We start from the raw sequence: 25,582 nt of genomic DNA, 5'->3' as shown, positions 1-25,582 counted from the left end.
CATTGATATGGAGAAATCAGGTAAGAAAGAGGTTTCATTACTTCAAAAGCCTGTAAATTTACTATTGGAACATTTTAGACCAGATCAGCTTGCCAATTCTAGACAGCTCATGATTTAGTAGTGCACTTGACTTCAAGGGAGCATCTCTCCTCTCTCTCTCTCTCTCTCTCTCTCGTCTCTCTCTCGCTCTCTCTCTCTCTCTCATCTCTCTCTCACATCTTTTTATATATTTGTTTCATAAATTACTCAGTATTGGTTTTTTAGTTCTTAGCTTTTATGATGGTACTTCCGATGTAATTGTAAATTTGCAAAGAAAAGTGCTACTTTTATCCCAGTAAATTTACATAAATATCTTGAAACAAATAAGGCGCCCTTTGCTTCAACCAACTTCCGCCACTTTAGAAAAATTTAATAAATCAAGTTTAAAGTTTACCTATATTCAAAACGTGATATTTCAGTGTTTTTAAGATAAAGAAGTAATTTTCTTAAGTATGATATGGGGAATTACTTGGCACTAATGAAAAAATCTGCCTATTGAAGATTGCTTGTAATTTCTTGCAATTGCAAAGCAATCTTGATTTACCAAACTTTCCTAATTAATCTCATTAAAAATTGTTTTAAAAATTACTGAAAGGGTGTGAAATGATGAAATTAAACAATGATTGTTATAATCTATGCAAATAAACAGGAAGCAAGCACATGCTTGCAACAAAAACAATTTATAACAGAAAAGTAGTTTGTTCATATTGTTATTGTTATAGAAGGAATAAAGTATACAAGAGACTAAAATACAATAATTTTTACAGGCAAGCAACCAAATAAAAATGTTAGGTTGCTTGTCTGCAGGCTTGCAAACATAACATCATTTTCAAAAAATAACCATTTTCCAACAAATTTTTTCCCCATTATTGTTGTTTTGAGAATACAGAGAGAATTGCTACAAGAGAATAACGTAACATCATCTTGCTACAAGAGAATAAAGTAACAGTAACTTTGCAAGTAAGCAACCAAGTAAGCTTGCTTGCAACAAAAGTAGAGTTGCACAAAACAACCGATTAAGAGTAAGAAAAACACAACTCTGCAATTTTTATAACTATTAACATCATATTGGGGATTACAAGATTGTAATGATGTATAACCTAAGCTAACTATTTTTGTATTGTTTTTGTATATATATATATATATATATATGACTGGTAAAAGTGTTCTGTAACAACAGAATCCATCTAATAAAAGGAGCCCATAAAAACACCAAAATGTAGAGAGAAAAGTACTTTTCTCTCTACAGTTTTTGGTTGTTTTTATGGGCTCCTTTTATTAGATATATATATATACAGGGGGTCCTCGAGTTACGACGTTGATCCGTTCTTACGATGCATCGTACACGAATTTCAGCGTAAGTCGGAACATTGAAAAATACCACATGATTTAATGTAAATACCTATCAATAACAACGAGAGAACAATTCCTTACCTTTATTAGTTGATTGGCTTGCACCATGGAGAGGAAGCTGCGGTGCTGGAGAGACTGGGGGAGGTTAGTGAAGAGAAAAAGAACCTCCAGAAGTTGCTGGAGATGCTGAGGCAGATGATTCTTGAGGTGAGGCAGAACATACTAGTACTGGAGATGCTGAGCAGGTGATTCTTGAGGTGAGGCCAGAACATACTAGTGAAGATGTTGGGGCAGGTGAGTTCTTTAGGGAGGCAGAACCTACAGAAGTGCTGGAGATACTGGGGCAGGTGAGTCTGGGTTAGCAGAACATTCAGAAGGTGTGCTGGATTAGCAGAGGCAGCTGAGGTAGAGGGTACAGATCTTCTGCAGGCCTCTCTACCTTCTTAAAATACTGCTCCAAGTTAGTCTGAACAGAGAGCGACCTCTTTCATCCAAGATCTCCTTGTAACACTGCATCAAATCCATGACGCCTCTGGAAACCCTAGTGAACCTGTCCAAGTTGGGATCCTGAGCCTCAAAAGTTGACAACGCTTGCTGCAACTCTGCAAAACCTCTTATCAAGTCCTGCCTTGTGAAAGCCTTAGGCTCTGGGGTGGGTGCGTTCTTCTTCTTCCTCTATTATCTGCTTCTCCAGTTGTATCAGGTCCTCAGCAGATAACTCCTCGCCATGAGACTCCAGCAGCTCTGTAACATCATCAACCTCCATCTCCAATTGATTTCCTTACTCAGGGCAACAACGTTCTTGACAACTGCTGAACTGTGTCCTCAAACCCATGGAAATCATTCACAAATTGAGGACAAATTTTCTTCCAGACACCATTCATGTTTGTTTGCTTAACCTCCTCCAGGAATTAGCAATGTTCTTTACAGCATCAAGGATGTTGTAGGATTTCCAAAAGTCCTTCAGAGTCAAGTCCTTCTTGGTTTCAGTTGCCTGTAAAGCCATAGCAATTGTTCCTTTCCTCGGTAGGTAGTAGGTTCTTGAAACCGAAGTCCTTCTTGTAGGTATAGGCCCCTTGAAACGAAGCAATCACTCCCTTGGTCCATAGGCTGTAAAAGGCCGTGGTATTAGGTGGAAGGTAAACCACCTTGACAAATTAGGGTTGAAGTCTCCCTGCTGGGCAGGGTGTGCCAGGGGCATTGTCCAGCACTAGCAACACCTTAAAGGGGATACCCTTGGAGGCGCAATACCGCTCCCACACTTGGAACAAAATGGTTACGAAACCAGTCCTCAAACACTGCAAGTGTCACCCATGCCTTCTGTTGGACTTCCAAAAATTACTGGTAGTTGACCCTTCCAAATGCCCTTGAGTGCCCTTGGATTTTCAGCCTGATACACCAACAAGGGCTTCAGTTTGAAGTCGCCAGCAGCATTACCCCCAAGAAGTAAAGTTAGCCTCTCCTTGCTGGCTTTATGACCGGTGCTGACTTCTCCTCCTTGGCGATGTAAGTGCGGTTAGGCATACGCTTCCAAAACAAAACCTGTCTCGTCTACGTTAAACCATTGCTGAGCAGAATAAAACCCAACCCCCCTCCTTAATTATCTCAGACAACGCTTTAGGAAATTCACATCGCTGCTTTCTCATCCCCACTAGCAGCTTCACCTTGCAATTAAGTTATGGTAATTGGCCCGAGCCTTAAATCATCGCATAAACCAACCCTACTAGCCCACAAACTCTTCACCTTTCACTTCCCTCCCCCTTTTCTTTTTTCAACGCTTCAAACAATCTTTTCGCCTTCTCCTGAATCACCATAAGGCTGACTGGGATACGCCGTTGATTTGGTCTTCCAACCAAAGCACCAATAACCTTTCCATTTCAATTATTAGACCACTACGCTGCTTAGTTATCACTGTCGCTTTCATAGGAGCAGATCCTTTCACATGTTCAACGATGCGCTCTTTATCTTTGATAATGGTAGCAACGGTCGAACGGCTAAGGCCAAGCGAGCGGCCAATGTTTGTTGGCGTTTCTCCCTTCTCGGATCGCTTTATAATGTCCACTTTAACTTTCCATGGTGATGGCCTTCTTTTCTTCGATGCACTACATCAGAAGAGTCCGCCTTGCGCTTGGGAGCCATAACAAAGAGCAAAAAGTTACAAAAACGATACAACACGAGGGAGAGAGAGGCAGTGTAAACAACACCAATGGCGTATGGGCGAGGACTGAGCGTAGCGAAGCGACGCCGTCCTCTCCCCCACAAAGCGTATTCTTCCGCCGTGTGCCTGGAACTAGTTCGCGTTTGTTTACGTTGCTTACGACGCTAAACCGCGTAAGACGGAACGACGCAAAATATTTTATTTTTTATATTTTTATGGGGGCGCGTTCGTAACCACGAAACATCGTAAGTCGAGACCAGCGTAACCGAGGACTTACTGTATATATATATATATATATATAGATATATATATATATATATTATACTATATAATATATATATATATATATATTATATATATATATATATATAATATATATATATAGTATATATATATATATATATATATATATCTATATATATATAGTTAATAATATATATTGATAATTTTAATATATATATATACTAATAATTATATATATATTATATATATATATATATATATATATATATAATATATATATAGAGTAATATATATATAGTATATACACAGTGGTACCTCGACATACAAAAGGCTCAACTTATGAAAAATGATATTGTTAGTATACAATAAAGTTTTGTACATACGTACCTGGCAGATATATACTTAGCTATGTCTCTGACGTCACGACAGAAAATTCAAAACTCGCGGCACACGCTACAGGTAGGTTCAGGTGATCTACCTTACCGCCGCTGGGGTGGCGGGTGTAAGAACCAGTCCCCCTTTCTTGTCAGATTTGTTCTTCCACCTGTCCTCCTGAGGGGAGGCTGGGCGGGCCATCAATCGTATATATCTGCCAGGTAAGTATGTACAAAACTTTATTGTATACTAACAATATCATTTTTGTACATGAACTTCCCTGCCAGATATATACTTAGCTGATTGACACCCTTGGTGGAGGGAAAGAGACACATACTCACATAGAAAGTGGGGACAACACATGTAAAAGGAATAAATATATACCCTTGGTTCTTACCTGATCTAGGCAGAAGACTTCATAGTTACTGTCTATTAGTCTGCGTTGCCTAAAGAGTTTCAGCGAGGGCGTGACCTGTAGCTGAAGAACTCTTTGGGTCTACCAATGGGAACTGAGTCCACTTACTTGGCAGAATCCAAACAGGGTCTGGTCAATGGGGATCAACCGCTACGTGACAGAGCCTATCACTACCAACGCAATGAGCCTCAAGCACAACGATCACCTAACCAATTACAAAATATTAGTATACGAAAGAAGGAGCTGCCTCCTGCAACCTCCTTCGTACAACCAAAAAATCAATATCAAAAACTAACAGGGAAAAAGATAAAAGGATGTGTTTCAGCTTCCTGCCCCAGCACTGAATCTGCTAATAAGTAAGGGCCTAGCCAAAACATTTCTTTTTTATACGTAATCGATACGTCTTTTAGGTAGTGATTGGAGAAGACTGATTTCACACCTCCAAAAAAGTGGCCTTCATGAGGTTTTGCAATGACATATTCTTCTTGAAAGCCAAAGTCGTCACGATGGCCCTTACTTCGCGCTCTTGACTTTCAGAAGACTAAACTGTTGCTGATTGCACGATGTGTGGGCTTCTCTAATAAACATTCCTGATAAAGAATGAGAGGGCATTTTTTGATAAGGGCGTACTGGGTCCCTTACTGAGCACCAGAGATTGCTTGCATTAGCACCAAGTATTCTCTTCCTCTGAAGATAAAATTTCAGGCTTCTCACCGGGCAAAGAGATCTCTCCTCTTCTGTCCCAACTAAGGAGGACAAGCTTTTAATTTCGAAGCTCCTGGGCCATGGTGAAGAAGGGTTTTCATTCTTGGCTAGGAAAGCCGGAAGAAAAGAGCAAATCGCGGATCCTCCTTGAAAACCTACCTCACCTTCTAGAACCTGCAGCTCGCTGACTCTCTTCTGAAGCTAACGCACAGAGAAAAAGTCTTCATCGAGAGGTCTCTGAACGAAGCTGTATGGGGAGGTTTCGAATCTTGAGGACCTCAGGAAGAGCAGTACGACATCTAGATTCCAGCTAGGGACTAAGCAAGAGGTTCTTTTAACCGTCTCAAACGATTTGATTAAGTCATGGAGGTCCTTATCTTCAGATATGTTTAATCCTCTGTGACGAAAAACTGAAGAAAGCATGCTCCTGTAGCCCTTGATGGTAGAGACTACTAACCCGCATTTTTCTCTCAGGAAGAGAAGAAAATCTGCTATCTGAGTCACAGAGGTACTGGAGGAGGAAACTTTATGAGTCCTGCACCAACGTCGAAAAACATCCCACTTCGACTGGTAGACTCTGGAGGTGGTAAGGTCTACGTGCATTGGCAATAGCCCTTGCCAGACTTTGCCGAAAAGCCCTTAGCTCTGACGAGACTCTTGATAGTCTGAATCCAGTCAGACTGAGAGCGGGGAGGTTCTTGTGAAAACCTGTTGAAGTGGGGCTGTTTTGAGCAGATCGACTCTTAGTGGTAGGGATCTTGGAACATCCACCAGCCATTCCAGTACCTCTGTGAACCAGTCGTGGGGCGGGCCAGAACGGAGCTATCAAAGTCATCCTCGCTCCTTCTGAAGCTGCGAACTTCCTTAGCGTTTCCCCTAGAATCTTGAAAGGCGGGAACACGTAAAGATCCAGGTTTTTTCCAATCCATCAGGAATGCATCTATTGCACACTGCTCTTGGATCCGCAATAGGGGAGCAGTATAGATCTATCCTCGCATTCCTGGAGGTCGCAAAGAGATCGAGATGGGGCCTGCCCCACGTCCTCCACAGCTCCTGGCATACGTCCGAGTGCAGAGTCCACTCTGAGGAAAGGACTTGATTCCTTCTGCTTAGCAGATCTGCTCTGACATTTCTTTCTCCTGTACGAACCTGGTGAGAAGACTTATCTTCCTTTCCCTCCGACCACAGGAGGAGCGATCTCGCTGTCTCGTACAGGGAGAAGGAGTGAGTCCCCCGTTTCCGAATGTAAGCCAGGGCTGTGGTGTTGTCCGAGTTGATCTGAACGGACTTTCCTTTACGAGGGGTTCCGAAGGTTTTGAGAGCGAACCAAATCGCTGTTAGCTCTTTCCTGTTGATGTGCCAGGACACCTGATCCCCCATCCAGGTGCCTGACACTTCTCTCGACCTGAGAGTAGCTCCCCAACCTATGTCCGATGCGTCTGCATATAACACTAGGCTGGGGTTCCGAACATGAAAGGAAAGGCCTTCCTTGAACAGGAGAGGGTCTAGCCACCAATGGAGATCCTCCTTTACCACTTGCAAAATCTTGAACGCAAAGTCTAGACCTTAAGATCTTCGGTTCCAGTTCCTCGTCAGGAAGAACTGTAGGGGTCTGAGGTGCAAACCTCCCTAGAGAAAAACGAATTGCTCCAGCGAGGAGTGTGTCCCCAACAGACTCATCCACTCCCTCGCTGTGCATACATCTTTCTCTAGAAAGATTGCGACCTTCTCCGAACATCGGGTTATCCTCTCTGGGGAAGGATACGCCCGAAAAACCTGAGAAGCCATCAGAATCCCCAGATAGATACGATCTTGACTGGGGATTAGCTGTGACTTCTCGAAATTCACTAGCAAACCCAGAGAAGCTGCTAGATTCAACGTTAAGCGTAAGTCCTCCAGACATTTCTCCTTGGACTTCCCTGGGACCCTGATTAGCCAATCGTCCAAGTAGAGGGAAATCCTCACTCCCTCGAGATGAAGCCACTGAGCAACGTTCTTCATCAGCCCTGTGAAGACTTGGGGGCTGTGGAAACGGCCGAAGCATAGGGCCCTGAACTGAAAAACGGTTTCCCTCCCCACTGAATCTTAGAAATTTGCGTGACGAAGGATGGACCGGCACGTGGAAGTAAGCATCCTGAGGTCCAGTGACACCATCCAGGTCCCCGGACGAAGAGCTGCCAAGACTGATGAAGTCGTCTCCATAGCGAACTTCCTCTTCTTCACAAAGACGTTTCAGGCGCTTACGTCCAGAACCGGTCCTCCCATCCTCCTGAGTTCTTGGGAACAAGGAACAGACGGTTGTAGAAAACCCGCGGAAAGAGGGTCCTCTACCATCTCTATTGCCTCTTTCTCCAACATCAGTCTACTGCTAGAGCGAGGGCTTGATTCATGAGTGGGTCTTGTATTTGGCCACCCAGCTCCCTTGGTGTGGTGGTCAAAGGTGGTCTCGAGATAAAGGGAATGAGGTATCCCTTCTTGATGATAGCGAGGGACCAGTTGTCCGCCCCTTTTGTGCCCAGACGTCTGCAAAATTCAGAAGGTCTGGCACCCACAGTTGTCTGGAGGACACGCGAGCTATTTCTTGTCCCTAATAGACCGAGAGAAGGTCCTTCCTATTCTAGGTGGTCTCGAACCTCTGGAGGAAGAAGTGCGGGACGAAGGGCCTCCTCGAAAGGGCTCTTGCCTACTCTGAGTGTCCTTCTTCGTTTTCTGCTGGAACGAAGGTTTCTTTGGGATCCTAGCTGAACGAGCCAGCATATCCTGCATCGCTTTTGCTGACAACGAGCTGGAAATGTCATTGATTATTTTCTTCGGGAAGAGTTGCGGAGAAAGTTGAGAGTACAACAAGGAAGCTCTCTGTGCATGGGAAATAGCCTTGGTAAGAAAGGAGCAGAAAACCGCCCTTTTCTTTACTACTCCTGCGCCAAAAAGGAAGCTATCTCCCTGGATCCGTCTCTCACTGCCTTGCCATCCATACAAGACAGCACCGCGTGAAGGTCTTCAGGTGAAAGAGTGTCTTGATCTTGAGTCCTCTTAGCCATGACTCCAAGGGTCCAGTCAAGAAAGTTAAAAACTTCTAAGACCCGGACATTCCCTTCAGAAGGTGATCTAACTCGCTCATACCCCACGTCGTCTTCGCAGAATTAAGCGCCGAGCGACGTCGCAATCAACCAACGAAAGAGAAGTCCGAGTCTGCCGGAGAGGGAAGAGTCAGACCCAAGGGCTTCTCCTGACTCGTACCAGAACCCCATCTTTCCCGTAAGTTTGGACGGGGGAAAAGAAAATACGGCTCTTCCCTTTCTCCTCCTTTGAGACCAACCAATCGTCGAAGTTCTTGAGAGCCTTCTTCATCGACACTGTCGGTTTCATCTTAACGACTGAAGACTTCTTAGCCGTATTGGTCGTTGAAAATAAGGACGGAGGTGACGGAGGAGCAACGGCCGAAAGAGACTCCCCAAAATCTTGCAAGAGGAGGTCGGTCAGTCTCTTGTACGACGAAACGGAAGCATCCTTGGGCAAATCTTCCTCAGAATCCCCAAGATACTCTTCAGACGAATGACGCTTAGAAGTTCTACTGCAAGGAGGAGAGCTTTTCCTCGGGAGAGCGCCTACTGGGAGAATGTCCACTGGGCAGAGCGCCTACTTGGAGAGAGAGCGCCTACTTGGAGAGCCGCCTACTTGGAGAGCGCCTACTAGGAGAGCGCCTACTTGGCGAGCGCCTACTGACGCGCCTATAGAGCGCCTACCTACGGAAGCTCGCCGGAAGCAAAGTCTATCGTCCACAGATGAGCGCCTGGACAAGGGAGAGAGCGGCCTATCAGGCTCTCTGCGCCTGCTAGGCTCTTGGCGCCTGCCAGGCTCTTGGCGCCTGTCAGACTCAAAACCCTACCAGGCTCTTGACGCCTGCCACGGGGAGAAAAACTTCCACGGAAGAGTCCCTGTCCGAAGCACAGCGCTTACAAGGCTCTGAGCCCCTATCCAATCGGGAGTGATCAAACGGAGAGGAATGCCTCCACTGGCGCCTACTAGGCACCGAGCGCCCGTCAAAAGGAGAGCGGCAGCGGCTACCAAGCGAAAGACTCTTCCTTCGCTCCTGACGAGTGCGAGGCTCTTGACGCCTGTCAAGCTCTTGACACTTAACTGAAGAGGAGCGGAAATCCTGAGGAGAGCGCCTGTCAGGCTCCTTGCGCCTGACATGCTCAATACTCTTGCTGGGGAGAGAGGAGAGCCTACTCGGAGAGTGATCCCGAACTTCAACCTGCACTTCTGACGTCCTACTACGAGGCTCAATAACTTCTCTGGCAGGAGGAGAGAGAGCAGAAGAGACGTCTTTGGACTCTTCACCGGAAGCGAGGCGGTCCTTCCGACGATGAGAAGACCCGGCAATAGAAATCTGCTAAAGCCGCAATCTGCGCCTGCAGACCCGGCAAGATGCGCGCGAGGAGACCTCTTGAATTCCTCTACAGGAGATGTAGTCCGAGACCGAACAGGAGAAGTGTAAAAAGAAGAATTCTTGGCTCTCTTGCGTTCCACTTCCGGTTTCTTTCGCGAAGGATTCGGGGCTGGAAGGAAGGGCGCAAGGTGCTTTCCAGGGCCTCTTGAGAGGGCGAGACGACTCCGAGGCGCTCCATACTACGCTTAGGAGAAGGCAACGAAGATGACGAGAAAACACTGGCGCAATAACTCCTTCTTGGCTCGATCCAAGGCCAGCCTGGGAACGAGCAACAAAAAGATCTGCCGTAGGGGATGCCTGACCGGTGGAGTGGTTATCCCTAAACCATTACCTGCGGCTTTCGACTTTTCCTCCTCCATTGGGTCTTGGGAGTCTAGAAGAGGTCTAGGCCTGGAAGCGTTAGTGAGGCCGGTCAGACGCATCCCTCCACTGCACTAGGAGGGCACTGCCACGGAGCACTTGCACTATCACCTACTTACCTTGTCGAGAGCGAGGCGTAAGCTCTCCTTACTCCTGATCGAGGAATCTCCCGGAATGCAACTTCCGAAAACCGAATCTTACGGAGGGTTCAAACGCTGGTGGGCGCAGGGGCTGAACAAACAAGAGAAGGAAACTACTTCTGCTACAGTGGGTTCCTCAACGTTCCATTTCACTGACTCTAGATCTACTTGGAGCTCCTTGAAGAAGCCTTGCGGCGCCCTAGGTCCACCTTCCCAACTTCCTTAAATAAGAAGATAGAGCCTTGCCATCCATCTTCATGCCCAAAACTCTTCGCCACTCTTTAACCAACGGGTTAACGAAAGAGCAATTCATTCCCCTACATACCAATATCAATACGGACCGTGAGGATCCAAAGCAAGCCCTTTGGAAGCCTCACTTTACAGTCACCTCACTGAGCCAAACTCTAAATTAAAAGAAGGTTTTCTTCAAACTCAGAATCATCCATAGATTAGTTAATCCAAAGAAAAAATCCAAAAGAAAATCCAAAAAAAATTTTTAAAAAAAACCAAAATCCAAAAGCGTATGCCAAGCCGAAGCCAAACAAACAAAGGGTAACTTCACCAACCAAATCCAATTCGTCGGCAACGAGGCAAGAATCTAACTATCGTGAAGGACTGAACAACAGGTGTTGTCCAGCCGGCGACCAGAAAAAAATCTGACAAAAAACGGGGACTGTTCTTACACCCCCGCCAACCCAGCGGGCGGGTAAGGGTAGATTCACCTGACCGATTCCTGTAGCGAGTGGCCGCGAGGAGTTTTGAAATTTTTCTGTCGTGAACGTCAGAGGACATGAAGCTTAAGTATATATCTGGCAGGGAAGTTTCATTGTACAAAAAAACTCGAGATAACGAAAGCAAAACACGAAAAAATTGTTTTCAAGATACCGAAAGGTTGTTGCTGTAAAGCCCCGAGGATTCGCCCGGACCACTGGAGAACAATTTAAAACCTCCCGGCGCCACCAGCTGGAGTAAAACTCGCCACCATTCCCGCCCGCTCTCCCATTGGGTCTTGGTTGTTTTCCAGAATTGGAATGCTAGGTCCACCCCAAAACAAGATTGATCTCCTATTGGTCAGCATCTAACCCTTGTGCTTTAAGTATTTCTAGTTGGTGAAAAAGATGATGTAAATTGAAAAACTTATTCATGCAACCACATTTAATAAAAAAAAAAAGCATTAGGTAAGATAGAATCAAAGAAAGAAATGGAATGGTTATGATACTGTTTTGGTAGTTTCAGTAGTTTGAAGCAGAGATAATGCAAATTTAAAATTTTGGCTTAATCTTTGTAAAGTGATTGCTTGGCAAATCGTTCGATACTCCGTTAGTGATGGATATGTAAACAGAAGTTTGGAAAGCTTTTTTTTTTTTTTGTTTTTTTTTTTTTTTTTTATTAGAGTTAATGGTTACTTTACAATTATTGAAATGAGTACAAATGCAATACAAATTTAATAAAAAATTGTGAAATTAGATCATCATAAAATATAAAATAAAATCAGGACTGCCAACAAATATGGATTATTGTTAAGATACAATAAAGTTTTTTTGTACATAACTTACCCTGAGATATAGTATACTTAGCTTACAGAGGACTCCATCGTCCCGACCAGAATTGCCAAAATCTTGCGGCATCAACGCGACAGGTAGGTCAGGTGGTCTGCCCATTCCCGACGCTGGGTGGCGGGATTCTGAAAACCATTCCCGGTTTTATAATCCAGATTTTTCTTCCACCTACCTGTCTCCTGAGGGAGGGCTGGGCCGGCCCATTAATCGTATTATATCTGCCCAGAGGTAAGTATGTGTCCATAGTTTATGTATGTTATGTGTTTCGAGCTACTGTCTGCTTCCTTTATGATTGTAAACCGAGAACTGGTAGGACCAGAATAGAGTTTAGGCCATCATCATTGGCAGACACCATGGTACCTCTTTTACCTAAGTTTCAATCATGTAGAAAGAATAGCCAATTGCCAATCATCATTGGCAGAAAGCGATCAAGCCTATCATCATTAGAAAGACCTGTAGCAATCCATACTTTGATCTTCACCATGTAATCTCAGACGAATATAAAGTAGTTTTTTTGTACTTCGTGGGTTTCTACTAGAACCTCAACATCATTGCCGAATCATCAATGAGTTTAACACCATCGTCGTCATAACCAAAGAAAAGATAATGACCTGACTTCGTTAAAGTGATCTTACAAACCCCAAGACACTCCAATGAATATGGAAGTGCGAATACCAAACCGACCTTAGCGTAAGTAACGATTATCGGCAAGTCTAACATTACCATCCATAGGGCCCCATTATTATTTACGGAGGCAAAAGCCAGAATAATTATTGGGCGGCAGATTACCAGAAAGAACTCTTCAACGTCTTCCGAAGAAAAACCAGCAATAATGAAACAATGGTTATCATCAGAAGTCAACGAAGACGAAAGCAACAGATTCTTCAAGCAACTTAGTATTCATCGTTTAGTGAGCGACTTTTCCAGAAAGCAAACAAGAATTCTAACAACGTCTTACGAAGTAAGAAAAAACCAGAATAATGAATAAAGTATCATCAGAAGTTCACAACCGACCGACGAAAGCAAGAGATTTCTTCAAGTCAACTTATTGATCATCGTTTAGTGAGCAATTTCAGTAGCGGTTAATAAACCTTCCAAAGAAACAAACCCGACGTGTCTTTTTCCTACGGCAAAGCACAAGCTTCGTCTCTCTCTCCATTAAAATCATTCAGAAGGAAAACATTGTTAGTGAGCGTTTCCGGCACTTCACAAGAAACAAAACGAACGGCCTGTTCTTGCAGCATCAGATCTTCAAGGGGCTCGAAGTCATCCAAACCAACGTGGCATGGGGAAACTAGAGCCAAACCAAGGTACATCCGCTAAAGAGGAGGGCCAAGGGCAACATCGTTATCGAAACACCGTGACTTCCCACAAAAATCAAGCTAAGTACCAAGCTTTTATTTTTTTTATTTGGAGTAACCTTTGAGTGGTTTCCTTTGCAGGTCGAATTTCGTTATTCCTGTGGCTGGAAAGTTACGAAGACATTTCTTAATCTTACCTTTTTACAGAAAATTATCTACATCATTGGGATTTCGCTCACTGCGAGTTTTTTATCTTTGAGGTTTTCTGTTTCCAGAAGTTCTCCTGAAATAAATCATAATCATATTACTATTAATTTTGAATCATTTTGGTGATTATTAATCCTTTTAACGTAACAAATCATATTAAACAAGTGAATATTAACGTTTACGCAAGTTGGACGTCTGTTATTTATAACAGATGCTATGGATAGGGTCCGTTAGGAACCCGTAGTTGATTTAGAAAACACCCACAAAAACAAAAACAAGGGGAAAACCCCAGGACAAATCTTAGATCAAAATTAGAGGGTAACACTATTTTGGGTTCATGACAATAAATGCTCCTTTGGCAAAGTCCCAATCGCAGTTTTAGCCTTGAGTTTTTTGAGTTATATAAAATATCGAAACCTCAATGGACTCAAACTTAACTTTAAAAAACATGGCTTGGGATTGCAGGACATAACATGTCTGTAAAAAAACTTTCATTAGGCTAAATTGCGCTGACCAAGGAATCTTCTTCACTAATTTCAAATTTTAGTACAAAGAATGAACGTAAAACAACAAGCAAGTAGAAACAAAAGTTAATAATTGAATTGCGAGTTAGCGAGGAAACTTGTCTTAATTAAAGTAATAGCTCAGTTTTACTTAATAGTTCGTAATTCACATACGTTCGTTTGCTTTATACGTTAACCAACAACAGAATGCTAAAAACAAAAACCACAATACGTTGCCGATGGTAAACAGTTTAGCCCCTAAATATCAAGAAATCAAAATCAAAGCAAAACTCGTTACTGTGTTTCATCTAGTCAGACAGTCAAGGTGGGTTCAAGTTAAATATGCCGAGTGTTCAAAGCAAAGCACCATGGGGGGCCACATAAGCGGACTTTTAGCGTAGGAGGGAGGGAGAGCGGATGTTGTAAAAAACTTAAAAAAGGAATTTCCCTCTGTATCACACGAGCCGTATCAAGTAATCAGAGCAGGTTCCTCGTTTTTTTTAATACATAAGTTATTTTTATAAAGTAGTGCGGGTGGATTAACGCCACCCGACTGGTACGGGCCATAAAAACTTAGAATAATCCTTGTTTTATTCCTTTAGTACAAACGTAATATCCCTCCTGCAAAATAACTGGCGTGTTTATCAAAGGAAAAATTCTATAAACCTTCAAACATAATTAAAATTTCCGTTTGAACAAAAAGAGACAGTTAATCAAATAAAAATAATTATATAGAGGAAACTATACCATTTGGTGCCTCATAAATCGTAACATTGTTCAAATGACCCAAACCAGAATTTTCCCACAACCGCAACGTCGCAGTTTGCACACGCAAAATCCGCGAGAAGCATGCACCCTAGAATGTCCTTAGTGCGTTGGTAAAAAGGAAACCTTGCCTGAGGAATGGGAAATGAAATTTTAAATCCTTCCCGACACTGAAATATAACGATTTCCCCGCGAAACAAAGCCCTAGACACACGGTTGACCTCGCAGCAACAAGTTATTACCCAACCCTTAAAACGACCGAAGCGGGGGTAAATAAAAAAAATGACTCCCCGGGTGCCGGAGGGGGTTTGGAGAGATGAAGCGGAAAAAATATTTTTTTTCAAAAAAAATCATCAAGCGGGAGGGGGGGGGGGGGAGGCGCTTAGTTTTAAAGATTAAGAAGTTCATTTTTGGCTCCTTTTTTTGTCATTGCTTGAAAGTTTTAGTATGGACAACCACAGAAATGAAAAAAAAAGTAAAAAATTTCAGTTATCATATATAAAATAAATGCGATATCATGAATAGCGCAAAAAAAAAAACAAAAACGAAATTTCATATATATTTTAATTGCCAATTCAAATGCGCTGTGAGCCCAAAAACGGGTTAGAGGTAAACAAGTTACTTTTTTTTTTAGTTTGTAAAATGTGCCACTAAATTGCAATCATTTTGGAATATTATAACACATTGTCAAAACGATTAAAAAGCAACAACCAGAGCAAAATATTATCACAAAAATGAGGCATGAATTTGTAAATGCGACGCGGATGTAAAAAACAAAAAAATAATTTATTTAAAAAATTCACCATAAATCGAAATATTGCTTTATAGAGACTTGCAATGTTTGTTTCAAAATGAAGGAAAATTATTGAATAATTTACGATTACTGTAAGAGTTTTTTAGCTTACAAATGCAGTGGTTTTCGGACCATTTCGAACGACGTTACAAAAGTTTTGACCGAATGTCAAATTTTTGTTTTATAATATGCAAAATTAAAAAAATGAGAAATGCTACAACCTTCCTTCCAATAAGTTTTTGTTATATTGTGCATGTTTTTGGGGGGGCCGGGGGGGGGGCACAGTTTCATATATTAAAACTCCTAAAAAAAGCGTATATATGCCAAAAGGCTCAAATAAATATTAGGAGAATAGTGACCTACCGCGTTTTCCGAGATGTTTTCGGCCGAGAATACGGCGCGGCGGAGGGACGGAATAAAAATTTCTTTTTTTTCAAATATTCACCATAAAACCGAATCGTAATATTGTTCCTAGACTTTGCCAATATGTTTTTAAAATGAAGATAAATCATGATTGAATATTACTAGACTGTAAGGATTTTTATGTTAACAAATGCGTTTTTTTTTACCTATTTCGGTTGAGTCCAAAGTTGACCGATCGTAGTTTTTTTTTTCGGGTACTTATCGTACTTTTATAACAAATAATTTCCAAAATGATAAATGCTACCACCTTCCCAATAACTTTTGTTTTTTGCTTATATCGTTGGCAAAAAACGTTTTGTTTTTGTGCACATTTTCCATATATAAACCTCTAAAAAAAAGCATAATATTTGGGGGAAAAAAAAGGCACCAAATTATTAGGAGAATGTGACCTACGAGTTTCCGAGATTTTTAGGACCGAGAAAGAATCGGCGCGCGGTACGGAAAAATATTTTTTTTCAAATTATTCAACCATAAACTTCGAGATATTGTTTCTAGAGACTCTTGCAATATGTTTTAATTGAAGATACAAATGGATTTGAAATATTATTAGGGAACGCTAAGATTTTTATGTTATAAAAATGCGTTTTTGATTTTTTTGACCTTATTTCGGCTTGAGTCAAAAGTTGATCCGATCGTTAAGTTTTATTTTTTTTTCGTACGTTATTTCAGTACTTTTATATGCAAAAATATTTCAAAAATGAGGAAATGATACAACCTTCCCAAAATTTTTTTTAGATTATTTTGCATGGTTGGTTTTGCAACACATTTCCATATATAAACCTTTAAAAACAAAAAAAAAGCGTAATATGAAAAGGCTCAAATATTAGGAGAAATTTGAACCTAACGCGTTCCGTTTCCGAGATTTTCCGGCCAGAGAATCTGGCGAGCGGAGGGGGAAACAAAATAAAAAATTTTATTTTTTTTCAAAATTCACCATAAATCGGGAGATACTGATTCTAGAGGACTTGCAATTTGTTTTTTAAAACTGAAGATAAATGATTGAAATTTACTAAGACTGTAAGATTTTTTATGTTATAAATGCGTTTTTTTGACCTTTTCGGTTGAGTCAAAACGTTGATTCCGATACGTAGTTTTTTTTGCGTACTTATCGGTAAATTTATATGCAAATATTTCAAAAATGATGAAAATGCTTACAACCTTCCAATATTTTTGTTATATTGTGGCATGTTTTTGCGCAAAATTTCCATTTCCCATATAAAACAAAAATATAAAATAAGCGGTAATATGAAAAGGCACAAATATTAGGAGAATGTGACTCCTATTACGCGTCTTTCGGATATTTTCGGCCGAGAATCGGCGCGAGGGAAGGGAATAAAAATATTTTTTTCAAATATTCACCCATAAATCAAGAAAATAGTTTTGGTTCTAGAGACTTGCAAGTTTGTTTTTAAAGTGAAGGTAAATGATTGGAATATTACTAGACTGTAAGTTAATTTGCTTACCCCCAAAAAAAATATTTATGATATATATAGATATGATATATATATATATATATAAATTTTTTTTTATTACGTAAAATACTATATATTACATTCTTCAATTCTGTACCAATAACCAAACAAGGAAATGAAAAGGAATGCAGGTGGGGACACTTCTATTTTCGCATACAACTGAAAATGTTCTTATTATTATTTTATTCATTCACACATTCAAGATATTATAAAAACAAAAAGTTGTAATAAATAAATTAAAACTAAAATAATAAATAAAATAAAAAGCAGACAATACTCACTCGTAAATCCTGGAACTCTTTCGTTCTATTTTCTTTCGCTCCCTCCAGCATTTGAAGAGTCTTGGCATTTTTTTCCACTCGAACCTGACGAGGTACGAGGGGGAGGAGGGAAGACGTGGGCGCCCTTACTGCTGATGGGAACCCCGGAGGCCGGCCCGTTGCGCCCCTCCGCTGTCGGTTTAGGGTGGGCGCGCTCCAATACCAGACCTTAGTGTGGCACCTTACTTTCGGTCACACTCCCCTATCCTGCAAAGGAGCAACTTTGCAGAGACGAACAGAAGAACCGGGTGTTCTCTCCATTCTGCCATTCTATTGGCACACCCGGCCCACCGTTTATGGGGGAAGGCGACCCTTCTGAAGGCCTCCAGTTATGTGTTCCCCCTAGGCTTGCAGCCGACACGACAGGGTCCACTACCAAACACGAATAAAGCGGTGACTGGGTCGGGGTCCGGCAAGGCAAGATGGGGCGTCGTCAGCAGGGGCGGTCGGTCAGGTCGAGCGAAGTTCGGCCCTCCGCATATGCCCTTTCCCTTTCCTTAGGGGCAGGAGTCTGCAGCTTCGGGGCAGGGGGTCAGGTTATGGAAGGCCAACTACATCTGGGATCGAAGTTGATGAGGGGCATTCCCGGCTACCTCTAGGAACTGTATGGTGGGTCAACCTCGGAAGATTTCACCGACCCTGGTACCCACCCCAGTACAGTAATGTAGGCATTTTGGAGGCCCAATTGAAGGATGTATTTGAGGAGCTTCTGTGGTCCACCTTCTGGTTCTCCTGGCCGAAGGAAAGAAAGACTTGGGATGATCTGAATCAAAGAGATAATCAACCCTCCCATGTTGCCTGTTGTAGCGGCCCAATGACAGATGAAGGCCGCCTCGTTGACGAAATCCTCCAAAACCAAAAACAAACTCGCCCTGTTCGATGTGTCTTCTTCCGCTGTACGATCTCATTCTGGATGGGTGGGTTCATGACCTCGTCGTAAGCATGGGGACGGGTCGCGAACACCCTATTCAAAAACAATGAACGAAGACAGCGCCTTATTTCCGCCGCCACTCTGTCTCTTCCTCTTGCCAGGTGTTGCGGATATATGGACTAGCGCAACCTCTTGAGGACATTCAGGGGGCCCCACACACCAAATCCGGAAGGGTACCACTGACGTCGAACAACCTGCTTCAGACCGAGTTCCTGGGGGCCAAGGGGGATTACCGAGTTATAATAATTATCCTAAACAAAAAAGGTGGGATATCCCTGGTTACTGGGAAAAGTCCCACAAGGTTGAATACAGTGGTCAACGCAGCGTGGAGAAGACCCCGGGTATAAACACCCTGAAAAGTCCCACAACGTATCCAGTGTTTTCGGGCCTCGGTAATGAGAAAGAATTTCACACCAATATTTCTTTGGCTTTCTTGGGGTTTATACAATCCTTTTTTTTTTTTTTTTTCATACTAAGATAGTCCTTTGTAAGGCAATCATGCCCCTCATCCAAAGACACGGGTTATTTCCAGAATCATGAGATTACTACAGATCCGCTCCACGGATATAATCCAACCAACCCTGTACGCACTAAAATGAGGGCGATCACTGTTTATTCCGGGGTATGGCCCTTCGGTTTTGAAGGCGTTGAAGTAACCTGTCCATCGCCAGGAAAATTATCACGGGACATCTCTTTTCATTACCAAATCATTCCTAAAACTGGTTGCATTCCCGTTCATCCAGGGTTTCCCATTATTAGTTGTCACAGAAAGCCAAATCACTGTTTTACTGGCCTACTATGCTTACAGATATAGAAAAAGTCACATAACTGATTGTAACAACGTGGTCATGGAAAAACAATGGGACACACTCAAGACGACCCTAGTCAGGTTTTAAGGGCCTATCCTGTGGCCAAATCAATCCTTGAAAGAATATACGTAGAAATTATTAACAGGAACATTACGAGTCTGAACAGATGAAACAAATAAACACTTCTTAGTGTTAATATATTCCTTGAATTCAACACAGATAATCTGTACTCAGGGGTGGGTGGTGTTAAATCCAATAAGCTCCCTTAACTCGCTGTGTGAATTCCTTTCCATTATGAAAATCAAACTTACCCATATTTTATCACCCGGAGTCAAATCCGGTTTGGTTAGAATAAGAGATAAAAGGAAACTTTTTTTTTTTGGAAGGAAGTCAATGTTCTTACGAGGTTACAACTCGCGAGTATTGGATACCGAACTGGATTTAATAGGTTCGGTTCTTACGGTTTTTTAAATTACCTTTTATCATTCAATATTCTTGTATCTATAGAACTTATGATTACCGCAAGTAGACCTTAGGACGGTACGCCGCTTTAGAACACTTATTTTCACATATTCAAGCCAACCATTAAATTTATCAAATATATTTATAGATTAAAAATATATAAATAAATAAACAAGAAAAAAAAATAAAATAAATATGGATACCAAGTGGAGTTCAGATATTAGAATACACCTCCGTAAGAAGTTGGAAGGGTTTTACCAAACTATAACAAAAAAATCAATAAGGCCGAAAACGTAACCATAGGTTAATTAAATATCACCAAATAGTAATATGCGTAATTTTAATTGAAATATCCAAATATATATGCGTTAAAGATTTGAAACTCTAACTTAACGCTTTAGTAATGGACAAATAAGCTAAAAGTTCAAACAACATATCAAAACCTTTACTGACATAATGTTCCTGTCCCGGTGATTTTATATTCATAGTCAATGAAAACAAAAAAAAAAAATAAATAAATAAAAATAAATAAAATAAAAATTAGATTTTAAAAGGTCAGGAAGTCTAGAAGTGAAAATGAAGATCTATGGAATAATAACCTATATGGATCTTACAAGGGCAAAAAATAACATATATAGAATTTTGATGGAAACCTTTAACCTTTTTTCTATTAGTTTGAATAAGTGGAATAATCTAATTTAACATAATTACATTTATTTCACAATCATGCAGATTTCCAAACCATGAAAAAACTAAATTTATATTGTTCCAATTTTGGTACTGTTTTTTTTTTTTTTCAGACATTCTTCTCCTGTGTGGGTTGAGTATTAAAACAAAAAAATAACCCAATTTATACTAAAGTCGTATTTATTACAGGCAGTAACGGTAACTCTTAGCTGGCTGAGAGCAATCTCCTACCAGGACGACGTCATCAGTTCTAGAAGGTGGCATCAGCGCGTTTGCCGGTATCAGCATTGTTCTTTTTAACCTCAATGAAACCGCCTTGCGAAGGCAGGTTGACTGGGAAGTAGGAATGCTTTAGCTCATGAAACTCACACTGTGGTTCATGGGTCATGGGTCATGAATGAATTCAGACATAGCCATTAACCATATTCTTATTCCTGTGGAATTGCAATCGTTTTAAATTAATTGAACAAAATAAGCAAAATTAGAATTTCACTATAACATCAAAATGAATTAATTTTTTCTGAACCTCATAGACAAGTTAGAGTCAAATAATTCAGCTTATGACATTGATAAACGGACATACATTTAGAAGTATTCAAGGTCATGTATATGAAAAATTTAACTTGCAACATTAGCCATAATACAATGTTCAAGTACAAATCACCATTTCCATGGGGAAAATGTCATATTTTCTTGAAAAAACCCAAAGTTTATATAGAAATTAGATAACATAGTGGGTTCTTTCATAGCATCTCTTGCCTATAAATTCAAACCTCAGAGGATGCGCATGAGAAAATTGAATTAGGAAACTTTTGTTAGGGGCACATAAGATCGGATTTTTATCACAGCTTAATTTCAGTTAGCATAGAGAAATACAAGAATCATGAATTATATTCCTCTTTGACTCTTTATGTTGCTGGCAAATCTTACAAATAGCTCCCATTTTCCACTTCTTTGTCTAGTAACGTTACTACCAGTAATATCGAAATAATTTTTCTTTGGGGATTTCGTATTTTGATCTAATTATTTTGTTTATTTTTTATAATTATGGATATTTTTTACGGTCAATCATAGACCTGGATAGGTTCACTCATTATTTAATGCCATGGATTAAAAAAGTTTGTACAGCTGACTCTTTTGAATTCCATAAAACAAAATATCAGCGGAATTCATGTGGGTTAAGTATGGTTCTTAATGGGCTATCTCCCTCCAGTATTTGATGTTCTGAATTTATTTTGCCTTTTGACAAAGTATTAATTTCACTTGCAGGCCTGATTAATGGAACCAGGTTACAGTTTTCCTGCACAGTACGAGAGTTTCACATCGCTAACTTCAAAAAAATAGTTTCGTTCCGCTGTTTTTAACCATTTCGAAGTTGGGCCATTTCCATTTGGCTAGTAGGGTGGTTGTCTGGAACTGGTGTAATGGACGAAAAGTTGTTCAAAAACCGATAGTTTAAATGTTTATAGTAGTAATAACCACGATTGGCTTGGCGCATGTATCCTATATATAAATGACATAAATAACAGAATAGTCGAAAGATATCTTTGCGTTGTACGCACCCTAGGAATCTATTTAAAAAGTGCATATAAATATTAATCATAATTATATGAATCCATATACAAATATTTATAGAAATAAATCAGGTAGCCTAGTAAGTCAATCTGTTTACCCATTTTATCTTACCAATTAACTGGCAGACTTATAACAGTTAGCAACAAAAATCAACGAATCAATCAGCATAAAACAAATTAATAATTTTATCAATTTCATATATGAAATTTTTTATCAGTTAAAATTATGATTTTTTTTTATCATGTGTTTTATCAGAGTACATTAGTATTTTCTGTAGCATATGGTATCTTAATGAGATGAAGTGAAAAAACTGTATCAGTATATATACACGTGATCACTAGTTATTTACCACTATCATTATTGTTTTATATATTATTACTTGAAATCCTGTTATTTGGGTGACACCATGAATTTTTTTTTACTTAATAAGATTTTTCTATTTTATCTATATATATTGCCACAATAGTGTCATGTATCACACTCTTTAAGTCAAAAATGCATAAGTCAAAAGCTTGAGTAATATTCAGTGGTTGGTTTTGTAGCTGACTGACGCCGAGCTTTATCAGTAATTATCTTCTTTGGTTTATGGACGACAATGTGTTGAAAACTCATGAGATTCGGCAAATGACTGTGGGACTTTAGTAGAACCACACGAAGTACAAAAAATACTTATATCTTTCTGAGATTACATGGTGAAGAATCAAGTCAGGACTTGTACAAAAGTCTTCTAATGAATGATTAGCTTGATCGGCATTCTGCCCAATGATTGAGGGCTAAATTTCTATTCTTTTACATGGATGAAACGTTAGGTAAAGAGGTACAGGTCTGCCAATGGATGATGGCTAAACTATTCTGTCCTTACCGTCTCGGTTACACAATCATAAAGGAAGCAGACAGTAGCTCGAAAACATATGAACCACAATACATTAAGGACCCATTTAAAAATCCGTAGGCCGTTTGAATTATAGGTCGCGGTAGGTTAGTTGTTCTCAAGGCAGGTAGCTTGGACTAATGTTTCAGAAACAAAACAAAATGAATGACCACCCAGTCGACGGTCAATGTCATCTTAGCCTAAACATACTTATTCCGTCTCTGGTATGAATCCACATTCCTGCAAGCAAATATGGTTGACAGCTCTTTAGTTTTTAGTCTTTTATTTTAATATTATGGAATAACACATTCCATTATTTTTTTATTATGAAATCACTTACATATGTACAAAACTTTACTGTATCTTTAAACAATATCATTTTTGTACAAATGCCAACGTTACCCGGCAGAATATTATACTTAGCGTGATTGGCACCCTTGGAGGAGGGCAAGAGACCAGCTACCATATAAAATAAATATTAAAAAAGGGGGGAGGGGAAACAACATAGTTTTGTAAGGCATCATAAAACCAAACCTGGGTTGCCTACCTGAGAGGGCAGTAAGACTTCATGGATAACTGTCTATGAGTCTGACTTACTTCAGGAGCTTCCAGCCAGCGAGGATGAGACCTTGTGACCGAGAGCCCTTCTGGATCTTGTCCAATGGGTGCTGGCCCAGTCTTACTTGACAGAGCCTTGTCTTGGATCGTGCCAATGGGGGCTGACCCATCTTACATGGCAGAGCCTTTTCACCTGTATCGTAATCAACTGGGGACTAACCCTCTTACATGACAAGGCCTTTAGGTACCAAAATACTACAAGGGAGGGCAACAATAACCAATTTTTCCCAGACCACCTGACCACTATTAACTAACTTGTTAGAACTAAGATCTGAAAGGGGTCTCTCTCCTCCTCTTCTCGTTCATTCTCATCTCTCTCCTCGCCTCTCTCATCTCTCTCTCTCTAACTCCTTCCTCTCTCTCTCTCCTCTCCCCCAACCTCCCCCAAACCGGCGCAACGGAAGGACCCCGAATACAAGCTGGAATGCCGAGGGCCAGCAGCCCCATCTGGACTGGTCAAGTGGAGGAGAAGGAACTGCGGACACCCCCTCCCCCCCCCCCCCCCGAGGGGAAGGGGAACCAACCATTACGCGGGTGCTGAGACAAGAGGAAGGAAAGAGGTAAGACCGCGTCCAGAACCAGAGGTAGGCCATGTAGAAGCCCCTCCCGACCGACTCCCTTGGCCAGGCTTATGCGCCATTTTCCTCCCCCCATAACACTCCCCAACACCCAATAAACACAAATACACCATCGGTTCGATGGCAAGAGCATTCACGCGCCAGCCCCTTCGACATCTAAGTTACAAATAAGTCATGAGGGTTTAAACTCTACAAGAGACTCCTAAAGGCCCCACACTTTTACAGCCCTCCACAACCATGGGACACCCAATCTGCGGCTGACGGGGGGGCAGGGGGTCACTCGCCGGCTTGGAGAATCCATGATCAACACGAGTTCATGAAACAACCCATTATTATTATTATACAAATTCAGTTTAACCAGATCCAACCGAGCTGATTTTCAGGCTCTCCTAGGGCTGGACCTGAAGGATTTAGATAAAATTGCCCAGGTCCTAGCTCCTTAGGCCAGAGCTTGGGACCCAAGTTTGGTCATTCAGGAAAATAAATCAATAAATTGCACCAACGGCAAAATGCTTTCCATACTAGAGGCACACACACAATAACAAATACATTCATCTCATGTTTCCCTTACATACATACTAAAAACGGTATATTAAAATTCAGAATCTTAGGTTTTAACTTTATTTTTGAAAATTTGTTTTAAAATTCACTTAAAAACACCAAATGTTTTAATATTTTATCAATTAAAATTGCAGTTCCTCAGAAAAGTCAAAATTGGAACTACCAAAAATGTTTAAAAGATTCTGATCAAAACTTTCGTTTTATTGTTCTTATTTCCAAAAGTTGACAGTCTCCGATGCTGGTCATACTTTTGGGACACTCGCACAAGACATGTCAGACTGTTTTACCAACTTCTTGGCACTCAAGGAACACTATAAGCAGCATCATGTGGGCTGCCTCATTAAGTGTCGCATGTGTCAGAACGGATATGGCCTATAACGGAGGGGACATGTCAGAATTACTTGTTCATGTTTCTCTATCCAACATCAGGTTTTTATTTGCTGTTTAATTTGTTCATTTTCTGACCTCTTCATTCCAAATAAAATTGTTGCCCATTTCCTTATAATGCACCCATCTTTAAAATGTATGTTCCACAAATCAACTCATAAGGGAGATTCACACTGGATCTTGCTCATTTGAATTGCTTCTTTGGCTGCTTTGTCCAGCCCTCTTCATTTCCTTCGATCCCGTACATGGGGCAGGATCCAAAATATTTTTCTACTTTTTTCCCAATGATATATAATTTTGAAATGAGTGATAATTTCAATTTTTTTGTACTATATTATTTTTTGCTTTGTACTCTGGATTGGCTTCTATGGCACATTCTTGAGTCACTAAAAAATCACAAAATTAGTGAGTGAGTTTCTTTAATTATTTTATGGCTGAGGGCTATTGAGCAAAGTTATGCTATGAATATTGAAGCTGTAATTAGAAGAGGAATTGGAATTGCCATGATTCATGAGCACC

The 25,582-nt window shown here is 40.9% G+C and overlaps 1 protein-coding gene across 1 annotated transcript in view; it reads right to left on the bottom strand.

Annotated features, from left to right (window-relative positions):
* The window catches only part of LOC135203457 (heterogeneous nuclear ribonucleoprotein U-like protein 1), a 69,803-nt gene that overhangs the window by 10,172 nt on the left and 34,049 nt on the right, over nt 1–25,582 (bottom strand). The window lies entirely within an intron of this gene.

This window comes from Macrobrachium nipponense, chromosome 24, assembly GCF_015104395.2.
Source record: "Macrobrachium nipponense isolate FS-2020 chromosome 24, ASM1510439v2, whole genome shotgun sequence".
Classification (NCBI taxonomy): Eukaryota; Metazoa; Arthropoda; class Malacostraca; order Decapoda; family Palaemonidae; genus Macrobrachium; species Macrobrachium nipponense.
Note: the sequence above shows the minus strand (reverse complement) of the source record. Positions and strands in the feature narration are given on the sequence as shown.